The 13,182-nt window shown below is 38.5% G+C and overlaps 1 protein-coding gene across 4 annotated transcripts in view; it reads right to left on the bottom strand.

Annotated features, from left to right (window-relative positions):
* Positions 1 to 13,182, bottom strand: part of CHN2 (chimerin 2) — a 207,389-nt gene that overhangs the window by 76,382 nt on the left and 117,825 nt on the right. The window lies entirely within an intron of this gene.

Here is a 13,182-nt window from a genome sequence, read left to right as displayed (position 1 = left end):
TGAGATTATTTATAACAGCAGGAATGCCCCAGAACTCTCTCCATAGACCTATATTTAAACACACCAGTCTTATGAAGGCAAGCAAGCATTGTGCTCTAGGAGCAACTAGGGATCTGTGAAGAGTGTGTGAAGGGGAGCAGATGTTATTTCACTGTCAGCATTCTAGCCTTTGTCTGCTAAGGTCCTTCATTTCTTACAGCTTTATTGATCAGTTGGTAAAATAATACACATAGAAAACCTACCGAACATGAACTAAAAGCCTATGTTTGAAAACAGGCATAAATTCCTATTTGTAATATGAACCATTCTGGTTTCTCATGCAGAGAGAACATCAGTTCTAAGGTTTGTGATGTCCTCAAGCAAAGTGGAAAATGTTCAGTCCTCATACCCTCTTAGTCCCCTATGTCAGCTGGTAGCTATGTCCCACCCCAGGCAAGGAGTGGGGAATGGGCAGAGCCTTGACCAGGCCTTTCCAAAGCAACGGCCAGTGTACCTTCGCCAGAGCACCAGGGAATGTATGCTGTGCCAGACACAGGGCTATTGCAGGGTATGTCCCCTTCTAACCCTCTCCCACAGCAGGGTCTACCTCCCATTCTGTTCCTGGGACAGCACAATAAACATGTTGTCCCATATACACACTGTGTGACAAAGCCACAGGTTAGCCCTAAATATTCTACTCCCTTTTAGGGCAGCCTGTTTTGTTCGTATGAGCCAGCACTGCATACATCAAATACTTTTGTCAAACCTGTTTTTAAAAGATGAATATTAATAAAGCAGCCACACTATTCTGGACTGTAGAAACATAGGAATTGTCATACTAGAACAGACAGTGATGCACCCAGCCCGGCAGCCTCTCTCCAACAGTGGCCAGTACCAACTGTTTCAGAAGCAGGGGCAAGAACCCCTACGGAAGGCAGATCTGGAGTAATTTGCCTACAAGGAGAGTTCCTTCCTAATCCTCATTAATGGGAAGTTGGCTTGTGCCCTGAAGTATCTGCCTATATATCCCTGCCAAAAAACAAACAAACAAACAAACAAACAAACAAACAAACAAACAAACCGGTTATTTTTAACTCCTTCTACTATATAAACACCCAATCCTTTTTGAATCTGGCTAAGCTCCAAGCCCCAGTGATAATTGTGGCAATAGTTTCACAGGCTGCTTGCACGCTCTATGAAAAAGAATTTCCTATTATCAGTTTTTATGCACAGACTTTCCAAAGATAAGCTAATTGTATTTATTCTAATTTTTAAATAGACAGGGAACTGTTGCACAAGAAGGCTGAGTGCTTTCCTGAGTTACCATGAATCAGTAATAGGCCTGGAATAAAATACATGTCTCCCAACTCACAGTACTGTGCTGTATCTACTAGACCACACCATCTTAAACATCCAATCAGAAACCAAATAGTTGTACCTTCCTTTCACAGTGAAGTGAATTAAGGAGGGCAAGTAAGTCTCCTTCATTTAGCTGTTTTGGACAGGTTATGTCTTCACACATGCAACCCTCCAAACAAGTGAAATAAATCAACTACAATAATGCCTGTGTGTGTGACTGCCCTCACTGTTTAAGTAACTATCTGGGGGCTGGATTCTTGCATGACATGATTACCATACACATCTCTGATCATAGTATCTTTAAATAACTAAATATTAATTTAGAACCAACTTTGAGGTTGAACAGTGACCTTAAGGTCAAAGCAAGGCACTATATGTTTGTTTCGATTCTTGTTTGTCAAAGCATTATATTTTAAGCAGGGACAGTGGTGAGCGAAATAAGCTATGTGGAGGGATGATTGTTGGTACAAATGTAACGTAGCCACAACTCCAATTAATCATATTTTTGCATCTGTACTATCCATGCTGCTAATGGGCAGACATCTACTGGTATCAACTGATAAATGAATTAAGCAATAGTAATGTCCGTGAAAACTCTTAAGTAAAGCTGCCACCTTGTGTTTAATTGGTGCAATTACATTCATTAATTATGTCTGCAATGTTGTTGAAGCTGTGTTGACCCCAGGATTCTGAGACAGACAGGGCAGATGAGGTAATATCTTATTAAACCAATTTCTGTTGGTAAAAGAGAGATTTCCAGGCTCCACAGATCTGAAGAAGAGCTCTGTGGAGCCCGAAAGCTTCTCTCTTTTGCCAGGAGAAGTTAGTCCAATAAAAGATATTACTTCACCCACCTTATCTCATTCATAAGTCATCTCAGTTGACTCTTGCAAAGCTATTACATAGGAGATTCAGACTTGTGCATCATGTGGGAGTTAATAAATTTATCTAGAAAGACTTTTGTATTGTTATCAAAATTGGCCTCCTTGCTCACTTTCTTCTTCTCTGGATGTCCTCTGCAACTGTTTGGCTCTTTCCTAAAGGCTGACTGATTTGCACTACACCTCTTCCGTACAATCAATCCAAACTCCCCAATCTAGCATTCTCTTCCTAGGCCAAAAGTTGTGGCTAGCAATTTAAAGAGGTCTCTTTAAACATGTGACAGACCAATTATGGCAGTAGGGGTGCCAATGTTTCCACTTTGAGAAGCAAGAATCTTAAAAAATCTGGATTAACTAATAAAAGGTGGGCATTATGCACGGGTCACCAATACCATGAGCTAAATTGTGTCCATCTGCACATGGGTGCACAGGGGGAAGGAAGGAGATAGAAGACTCAATGAGCTTTTCTCCACTTCTTCATCCCTGCATAAGGGTTGGGCACAATCATTTTCATAAGCAGAAACACTGCTCCTGGCTGTGGCAGCCCCAGCTTTCTGAATGGGGATGACTAGGTACCATGGCGATAGGCATCAGTATAAGAACCAAGGTGGAAGAAAGGACAGGTAGATAGGGAAGGGGCCTTTCAAAGAGTGACCCTAAGTGTCCTTCTTAGAGCTCTATCTAGCCAGAATCTTCCTGGGGCTGCTGCTGCAGCATTCTCCCTCCTCACCCCATAGTGGCAAGTGGCTACAATCTGTTCCTATGGATTCAGAAAGACAGACAGATCTCGACTAGTCCAATACAAGTAGTAGATATGTTGCGTGTGTGTGGCCTGGTAATGTATACTGTGACCTGGGCCATACTCTAGTGCATAAAATCTAGCAAGTTAGCCATTGCTTCTGCATAATTATACTGATCAGGAGATACTCTTAGAGTTGTTATGGATAGTTTATAAATTTTCAGAGATTACACACATACATACACACAGAACAACATGATGCACGATTGTATCTGCTTTCTTTCTTTTCATTTACTAGTTTTGTTATTCTATCAAAAAACCCCAAAACAATCAAGTCTGACTTGCAATATTTATTCTTTAAAAACACTTGCTGCTTTCTGTTCACAGCTCTGTTACTCTGTAGGGCCAACCGTTTTGAAAAACAGGAGTCTATTGGATCAGATACCTAGTTATTTTTTCTATTAATATGGTATAACTTTTTCTTAAGTAAGAAGACTAAGCCTTGCAGAAGAGTAAGCAACAGGTTTACTCCTTTCCTTTCTGAAAATCGGTACCTGTACTACGTTTTGCTTTTATTGAACTTTTACTTTTTCCTCTTTCCCCAAACTTTATCAATAGTTGTTTAAAGCACCATGAGTTTTTAAAAAAGTCTCAATTCACAATATGATGAACTAGGCATGCATCTTTTAGGACCAAAACTCAGGACATCTAGCAAGTGGTGAAATGAATGTCAATATGGCAAGACCCCATGGAAAGCCAACATTAAAGATCATACAGTTTAAGACTATTCATAAGTAACTGCACAGGAGTTGGATCAGGGAGATATTGAGATACTTACAGGATAGCCAAATAAGTTACAATAAAAAAAGAAGTCATTGGCAATATTTGCTTTCAAAATAAAATCTGAAATATCTAAATATTAGCCATTGTTCAAACATGCTGTTGGACACTGGGGTAGCTCTAATGACTTTAATGGAGCTATGCCAATTTACATCAACTGAGGATCTGGCCCTAAAACTGAATAGGCAGTAGTTCAGGGACACTTGTAAAAGTTTAGTGAATAGTCATATACAAAGTCCCAGATATTCATGCACGATAGTCAAATATGGATTTTTAGCTACAAAGCTGCATTTTACTTTCCAGTGACTGAGCAAATGCAATGCTTAAGCTGGAGGCTGCTGCCCAGTGCATGTCACCCTTGTCATTATGGGAATTAGCTTATACAATTTTTAATAGCATTGAACCATTTACAATTCAAGACTCAGGTATGCATTTCATTTTAACAATCACCAATGTAGTCATATTTGCATATAATGTACAGTTCACTTTCTGAGGAATCTTTCTAATCACTTATGTGTTTGAAACAGAAAAAGGCCAAAAGGAAAAGATCGATATATGTGTTCAACGGAGCACAGAGGCAGATAAGGTGCCGGTATTTGAAGAGGTAAACAATGGCCAATGGAGTTGTGCTTAGAAGCTTTTAAAAAAAAACCCAACACTGTAGATGTATCAGTTTACTTGCAGAATTATTTTGATATTTTGACTTCAGGAAATATCTATCAACAGCTGATTTGTTTAGGTTTGGAAGGTACACCTCATTTGTGTTATTTGATTAAGTTTTTTTAAAGACTGGATTAAGACAGACTTTTATAAAAACAATATAGATACCTGTACTACAAGTACAGCCCCCACCCCCACCCCGTTGAACCTGATCGAAGGCACAATGAAATCAGTGGGAGTCTTTCCATTAATTTCAATGGGCGTTGGATTGGGCTCATTATCATTTTGTTATGTTGGCTTTGTGAAGCTTGCACATAAAGTAACATTAACTTTCCTAGAACTTGCACAGTGACTGAAGGAATAATCACAGCACTGATTCAGCTTAAGGCACCAGAGACAAACCCTGCACTGACATCTATAAGCCAGCAAAATGAAAACAGCAGCTGATTTCATTATTACGCAGAGAGTATCTAGTTAGGTTATCAGCTCAGGGAAGTAATGCAAATAAATAATCTACAATGGAATCTCTTTTCTTTATGATGCTCTTAACTTCCATCACTGTTTATGTGAGTCACACAGGGCCCTTTTCAGCTCTCCTTAGACAGGCAAAACTGGGGAGTTTTGCCTGATTAAAGAATGCTGAAGAGGACTTCAGAGAAGCTTCCCTACTTCTACATGCACACAGCCACGCGGGGACAATGAAAATAAATATTTGTTTTACAAGAAAACAAAAAAAAAACAGGTAAAATGCAAAACATGATGTTTATATTAAAGGAAAAAAACAATTCACTACCCAACTGTGGAATCAGTAAGTTTTCAATAAGGCATTATCTTGACTACAATGAAAATATAACGTGACTTGCTAAAATTAATATACTATTAAAACTACTGCATGCATACCCCCTCTAACACCCTGTAATGTAATGTGAAAGAAGAATCTAGCTATATTAAATGAACATTAAACGTAAAAAAATATGTAAAGAAAAGCTTAAGGTTGCATGTTCAAGTGCTCAAATCAGGAAATGCTATAATTAGGGCTGCATGATCATATACTGTATTATTTCTCAACTAGTATAATAGATATATTTTTCTGCAGCCTTAGATATACATGTGTAGCATCTTGCAGTACCAGGTACCAGTGTGTGTATTTCTTTATAATACTGTTGTTATAGGCAGAGCAGTAGTAATGACGATAGGCAGAAGGAAAGACAACTTAATCCCACCTCCGCCCCCCACCAAAAAGTCACTATTTGTTTTTTTATATTTAAGCTTGATTGTAAGCTTCTGGCAGCTGTAAAAATGCCAAATACATTTCTGTCACTGTATATAATAAAATAATAATATTCTCTCTCTTATTCACTAGGTCTCAGAGGAACAGCACTATAATCATGGACGATATGCAGCTGACGGCTATATCTGTCTAAGGGTTTTATATTGCCACCCATCACTGTACTAATTGAGCGTCCTCCATGTAAAAATCAATAGCATCAGCAAAGTCCCTAGTGGACTTCATGGACTTGCATATGTAGTTGGCAATGTACCCCTAATAAAAGAGGTGCTGATGGCTTGTCTTCACAGTTTCTATCATCATTTTAACTTACCCTTCTTACTAGGTAGCTCAGAGTAAGAGGTGAGGGGAATTAAGGAACTATAACAATATGCTGGGCTCAAATAACTAATGCTATTCTGGCCCAGAGCCTGCAAAGGGATCTGCATCCACAGACCCTTCTGCTCACATGGAGATCCTTTGACCTTTGCAGAATCAGAACCTCAGACAAGTTATTGTTCACATACGTATTGTGTGTTGAAATGGTTGTTAGTATTGATGAGATAGAAATATTTGTAGAAGCTGTTGTGAATGCAATCTCACCCACAGGAGCAGCTCTTATATGAGTGGGGAGTGAGGACCTTCTCAGGTCTGATTCCGCCTTGTCCCACACTTTGTGAAGTGATTTACACATGTGCAAAGTGAGTGTGAAACAAAACCATTTTAATTTGGTAGAATTTTACACCCACTTTCCATTGGAGGAAGATGAATGGCAATGGAGAATAATGTGAGTAAGACTTAAGAACTGGGATGCAGGATAAACTGGACGAAGGTGAGTTTGGGGATGGACCTCAAAAAATGGAATTCTGACAGATTTTAGTCTTATACCTGAGTTTTGTTACATATATAGAGGTAGCTTAGGAACGTCATAATTCAAAGCTAAACTAGTAACTACCTTTATGCAGAACATATTTTAAAGTGATCGTTTTTCTCTTGCACAATACCACGACATTAGTTTGAGTCAATATCAATTTATGCCACTTATTTCTTCTGCATAGGAGAGATCTATCAATTTCTCGGTAATGTTAGATTAATATACTGTAGATGTCTTATCATGTATCTGTTTTTGTTTTGCTCCTAACATGTAAATTAGTTCTATACATTTTACTAGAGCAACAAAAATTATTTTAAAAATTAGAGAAACTGGCTTTATTCACACTGTTACCAGATTTTCATTTCTTCATGAATTGTCACAGTACCCAAGACAAAGCTAGCAAGCCATTCTGAAAATCAGCTCCTTCCCCAAATTGCATCTGAACCTTTTGTAAGGTTTGACAGATTCAGGTAGGCATCTCCTCCCTCCTGTACAATCTTGTAAAGATCACTCCCTCTCAGTCTTTTAAAGAGTCTGTTGTGGCTCCAGGTTGGCAGAACAGTTCAAATCTTATACAGGCGGGGCCGGGGGATTGGGAGGGTCCCCCTGTTAGAAACACACAGCATAATCTGGGACATTTCTGAAAGGAAATCCTCAATGTACATGAAATACTATCTGGACATCTGTTCTAGCAGAGACACTAGAGACCAGCTAGAATCCTGTGATAGATTCTCATGCTAGCAGGGGGCTGCAGAAAATGAAGGATAAAGAAGGAAGAGAAGGCCAGAAGGGCCTGTTTAGTGTTGGTCAGGAGTGGGACCTGGGAGTAGTCCACGGAAGGGGGGTGGGGGGGAAGAGGAGTGGAAGGATTGGGTGGAGAACCTTTCAAAAGAGTCAGCTGAGCTTTGAATAATAATGCACGTGTGGATGTTCTGTAAACTGAATCAAACCAGAGGCTTCCAAAGTTTGGCTATCTCCAGCTAATTCTGATTTATTGTAATAAAACACTGATCTCAATGAGATCTAGTTCCATAATCAGATTACATCTAAAATCAAATATACTTTGAGACTGAGGTATATTGTTCTCAAACTACCTTATTATTTTCTGTGGGAAAGCATGTGAGAGCAGCATGACTAATGACCACAGTAGCACCCATTACTTTTTCCAGCAAAATTATTCTTCCTTTTTTGTCACCTGTTCTTGAATAAGAACAACTGTCTTATCTATCTCACTATTATTTTTGTGGGATTTTTTCTCCTGAGGTAATTTAAGACATTCCAGATTCCATAATATAATTGTCATTTCAGCTCTTCAATCCTATTGCAATATTAATTTTGGGCTGTGTCATTTGCACATAAATGCTTGATACTTGCTTCCAGCAAAATGGGTAAAAAGGTTACTATGTCAAGCAGCAATATTTCAGCTTCTATGAAACAGAGCACCAATCAGGGATTGCTACTATCCTGATGTTTAATGAAATCTCTGAGCACAGCCCTTCATGATCTTTGTTCCAAATGCCAAGTTTTTCCTCACAGATTATGTGGGCTCCTTATTGTTAGAAGCACATCTCACCAATTGCCTATAATCATAGAGCAGTCTGTAGGCATTTCGTGATTGGACTCAAACAAACATTCCATATACAAACAATGCATATGTTTGAATTGACTTATACACACTGAGCCTGATCCTACTTCCATTGAAGTCAACAGGTGTATTGCCACCACGTACAACAAGAGGAAGACTGGGCATTATAACTTTGCAGACGCATTCTAATAATGCAGTTACTTACAACTAGTCCTCTATCAAATAGATAGTTGCAATGGAAAGAGACACCTACATTTATTGCCATCATTTTGAAATGCAAAACCTTTTGAAGATATTTTCCTAAATTTCGTACTACCAGTATAGTATTAGAGGAAAAAATGTTCTCCTTGGCAGTAATATACAGAACGCTTAGAGTAATAAAAACTATCTTGTGATCATGGCAATACACAATTTCAGAACCATATATTTTATTAATGAATGACTACTGTATTTTTTTCTTTTAAAAGAAGATTAATTGCTTATAGCAAGCAAACTTTTCTTCCAGCATTCATACTGTGAGCTGTTTATCTGCATCTTGCTATTGCATATTCTGTACTTGCCCAATGTGAAGAGTGTACGATGAACAGAACAAATGCAGAATATGCAATCACAATCCCCAGTATGGGTTGGAGAGGAACCCTAAGTATGCTCAATTATATAATGTTCCAATAAGGGTTTGTTCATTTTTTCATGCAATACCAGTTTCACAATCCCTATGCAAGTAAACAGGTTAAAATGACTATCACTATTACCTATTTTGCTAAACCAGTATCCTGCAGAATTTATATCCCCTATCTTCCTCATTCTTAAAGAGTATTTAACCCCCATTTGGATTAAACATGTTTTAACCCACTATAATAAAATGTGGCGAGTGGATGACTACTCAGTTAGACAGAAAGAAGTTTGCATGATACTTAGTCATTATCAGGTATCTCAAAGGTAAACAGTCTCTCGGGATTACTCCAAACATGATTCGTAAAAATATACAAACAAAAACAGCTTAATTTGGCATATGAACCACCTCTCTTGTACTGCAATGGGCAGTACTCCACTAATTACAACCTCCAAGAATCCACATCATGGGAGTAGACAGGTACCTCAGGCGATTCCAAGTCATTCTATTCAAATTTGTGAATCTTCTTTCTAGATAGTGCCTCTGTGACAACCTTCCATTGACCTATCCAAAGGGGAAAAGGGCTTCTGGAATGACTGAGATGTTTAATAATTTCTGTTGTCAACACAGGACAAGAAAGAATGGATAGATCTCCTAAATAGCATAACAAATCTACTAAAGAAATGAATGCCTTGAGCACCAGTTTCACAGTTTTGGAAATGGTATCAATATGAAGTGAAATTTCACTTCAAAAAAACCTAATCTATAATATGAGTACTGGGGTATAACCTGTACTGTGCCAAATTCTCAAGCCCTTTTGGGGAAATAATGAAAGCCTCTCTCCACTATTTTCTTTCCAAGCATTTCAGAAATGTTCAAAATATTCCAGGGAGGCCAATCAAATAAGACAGTTCAATTATTCAAAACTTTCACCTCACCTGTTCACTCCAAAATGCCAAAGAAAACTCATCTTGTACAAAATTCAATTATATTCACACACAAGTCAAGTAATTTACTTCATGGAAATATGTCAACCTGAATGTTACTTTAGTTCTTTCTGGTTGCCTACCTTTTATTAGCGCTTTGGGTGGGTTTTGATCTGTAACTGAGACGTATGCCTTGTATCTATAATGGTATGCAACAAATCCCAAACAGAAGCAAAGTCTTTTGTACAACCAACCATGAGCCATTACTTCCCCAAGAAATTTTCCTTGAAAAAAAATTTTTTTTTGAGGTGTAGCATCGAAATAAACCAAGCAAGCCAAATGGAATCTAGCATATTATTATTATGCTGCTACAAAACTAAACTCATATTTTGCTGGTTTATTTCACAGCCCAATCCCTTTTTATCAGGAGTCAGGCTGAGGAAAAATAGGTGGAGGTACTCCTCCAAACTCCACCCATCATTGAAGTTTTGCCCATCAACTTGTCCAAATAATGTAGTGATGAGCAGATGCCACTGTGATGGGCACTGTGTCTCAACACATAGACAGAATAGAATAGGGGTGGAAAGTAGCCTTCCCTGGTGGAAACCTGCATGTGATGGTCATGGTGGAAATACTACCTGGTTTCCACCAAAGGATGAATGCGTCTGCTGCAAAGCTCAAGTCCTCCGTGTTGGGGGTCTCAAATTTAAAAGCACTGGGGGAGCATAGAGGAATCTTCTATCCCGTTATGGGCATGCCTGGGGTCACACAGAGAGCAGGCACCCTTTTGCTGCAACAGTATCTCCTGAACCCCGCTGCTCATGAAGCCCACATCCCCCCCACTCTTTGGCATTGATGGCTCCTGCTCCTGACAGCTAGAAAAGGATTCTGACGGGAGCTCCTCCTCCTGCTCCCTCTCCCCCCCCTGCCCCTTTTACTTAGCGGAGTCTTAGTACACAAAGGGCCCGAGCCTACCCATATTGAAGTCAATAGGAGTTTTTCCATTGATTCCACTGGGAGTTGGCTCAGACCCAAATTCAGAAATGTTCAGATGTAGGTGCAAATTAATATTTAGGCCCTTAAATCAGAGTAGTCCAATTTTCAGAGCTGCTAAGCAAGCACTCATCACTTTGCACCTCTGAAAGACCATTTTTATTTAGGTACCTAACCGTAAGCACCAAAACTTGAGAATTTCAGCCAAAGTCCCAGTATGAAAGAGAATATGATCAGTTATAAAGATAAGTAGATTAAAATAAAACCCTTTGAAGTGCTCAAGGGCATTGCAGCATACGAAAAATCACAGATTTTCAATAATAAAAATATGACAAGAATTGCAACTAAGATTAAAAATGTTTTAATAGCTTTTGTTTTGTTTCTAATTAGAGATACCATATTTCCATAAGTTAAGGAATGTGTCTAGGATTTAAGACTGTAGTGATTACTGTTATTACACTAATGGCACATACCAATGTTTTAAAGTCAACATACTGTTTGTCAAATATATTCTCAACATAAAAGAAACTGCTAGTTTCCAGAGCATGATCTGTAGGGCATCCGTCTGTAGAGGTGTTACTGACCCACCCATACAGAGAAAAGTCATACTGTACTAAACTCTGCTTCGTCTTACTCATTGTACCCCAAACAAGTCAAAATATAGACTCTTGTGCCTGATTTAGCATTCCAAAACAGCCAGCATCCAATCACAGGAATCAGCAGAATGAGCAGGACCCTTGTCTCTCTATAATTCCTTCCCATATCTTAAAGAGACAAGGTGGGTGAGGTAATATCTTTTATTTGGACCAAATTCTGTTGTTTCCATATTTTGTTTTTTAAAACACCATCTAAGTTATTCCAAATAGTACAGTAGAACCTAAGAGATACAAACACCAGAGTTCTGAACCGACCGGTCAACTGCACACCTCATTTGGAACAGGAATTATGCAATCAGGCAGCAGAGACAAAAAAAAGGAAATACTGTACAATACTGTGTTAAACAAACTACTAAAAAAAAAAAAGGAAAGTTTAAAAAAGATTTGACAAGGTAAGGAAGTTGTTTCTTTGCTTGTTTCATTTAAATTAAGATGGTTAAAAGCAGTATTTTTCTTCTGCATAGTAAAGTTTCAAAGCTGCATTAAGTCAATGTTCAGTTGTAAATTTGAAAGAACAATCAAAACATTTTGTTCAGAGTTGCAAACATTTCAGAGTCACGAACATCCTCCATTCCTGAGGTGTTCAGAACTCTGAGGTTCTACTGTATCACTGTCACTGGATTTGTGCTGAAATAGAATCTGAAATCAGGGTTTTTTCTCAACCCTATTGTCCAAAGATCTTCTTCAGGCTGTGTGACTTTACTAAAAAGCCATCATTATTAATCCAACTCATTTGCTACTGTGGATGACTATGTTTGGATGCCACTTCATCTTATTCAAGAATAAGAGCTGCTACGGAGAACAATTCCTAAACTGCTGCAATTTGCCTATATCTGTCCTGTTTTACTGTGTGTCAGAAATGCAAACCAGTAAGTGTTCAGTCAACGCTGATATGTAACCCATCACAGAAAGTAACTTGCCTGGAAATGTCTTTCAGTGGGACAGACAGAGGCATCAGGAAAATAATTATCTCTGCTATATTCACATGTGTGATACATGTTATTTTCCAGCAAATACAGTCACTGCTTCCCAAATATCAACTATCTCACTGAACATTAAAATCATCTAAATCATGATGCAGCAGTCCTCCCACAAATGAGAATTAGTTAATTCATCCAAAACATCTGCACCAGGAAGAAAGTTTTGTTTGGGATACTTAGTGCACAGTCCACCTAGAAATGGGAAAACTCACACATCACTGTTTACAAAAGTGTTTATCATATATGGTGTAATTCTTAATTTTATTTTTTTACCTGATTACTAAGCGGATGGAGTTCTCAAAGTATTAAGTCAGTAAGTTCTAGTTCACACTCTGCTGTAGCATATGGTCAGGTGAGAGATGGCAAGAAAAATCCATTTTAACTCAGAAAAAGAAAGAGAAAGAAAGAAGGCAAAGACAATACCCCACTTCAGACCCATTCACCAAAGGACTTGCAGAAAAGAGGAGCTTTGCACCATGCACTGGAAGCTAACAAACTTGAGCTCTGGTGAATGGCCAATGGGCACAAGTTTCACAGTCTGGGACCTGCCACTGAGAATGCCATGACTTTAGAATGCTCATGGACAAGCAAACACCTCAGCTTGTCCCAGCCATTGTGATGGTGCATAAGGAAAAGAAGTTTCTATGGTAGTCAGGTCCCACACTACATGCATAAAATCATTTGTGTTGGTAGTGGATGGGAAGTTTTTATTATCTTTTCAAAAGCCCCAATTAAATAGTAATTTCAAGTACACATGATTAGTTATCAGTCAGTTAACAGGATATAAACATTTCAATGGCTCAGGAACACTTTAATGACAATAATTAATA

Source organism: Chrysemys picta, chromosome 2, assembly GCF_011386835.1.
Source record: "Chrysemys picta bellii isolate R12L10 chromosome 2, ASM1138683v2, whole genome shotgun sequence".
Taxonomy (NCBI): domain Eukaryota; kingdom Metazoa; phylum Chordata; order Testudines; family Emydidae; genus Chrysemys; species Chrysemys picta.
This window is presented reverse-complemented; position numbering and strand designations above follow the sequence as displayed.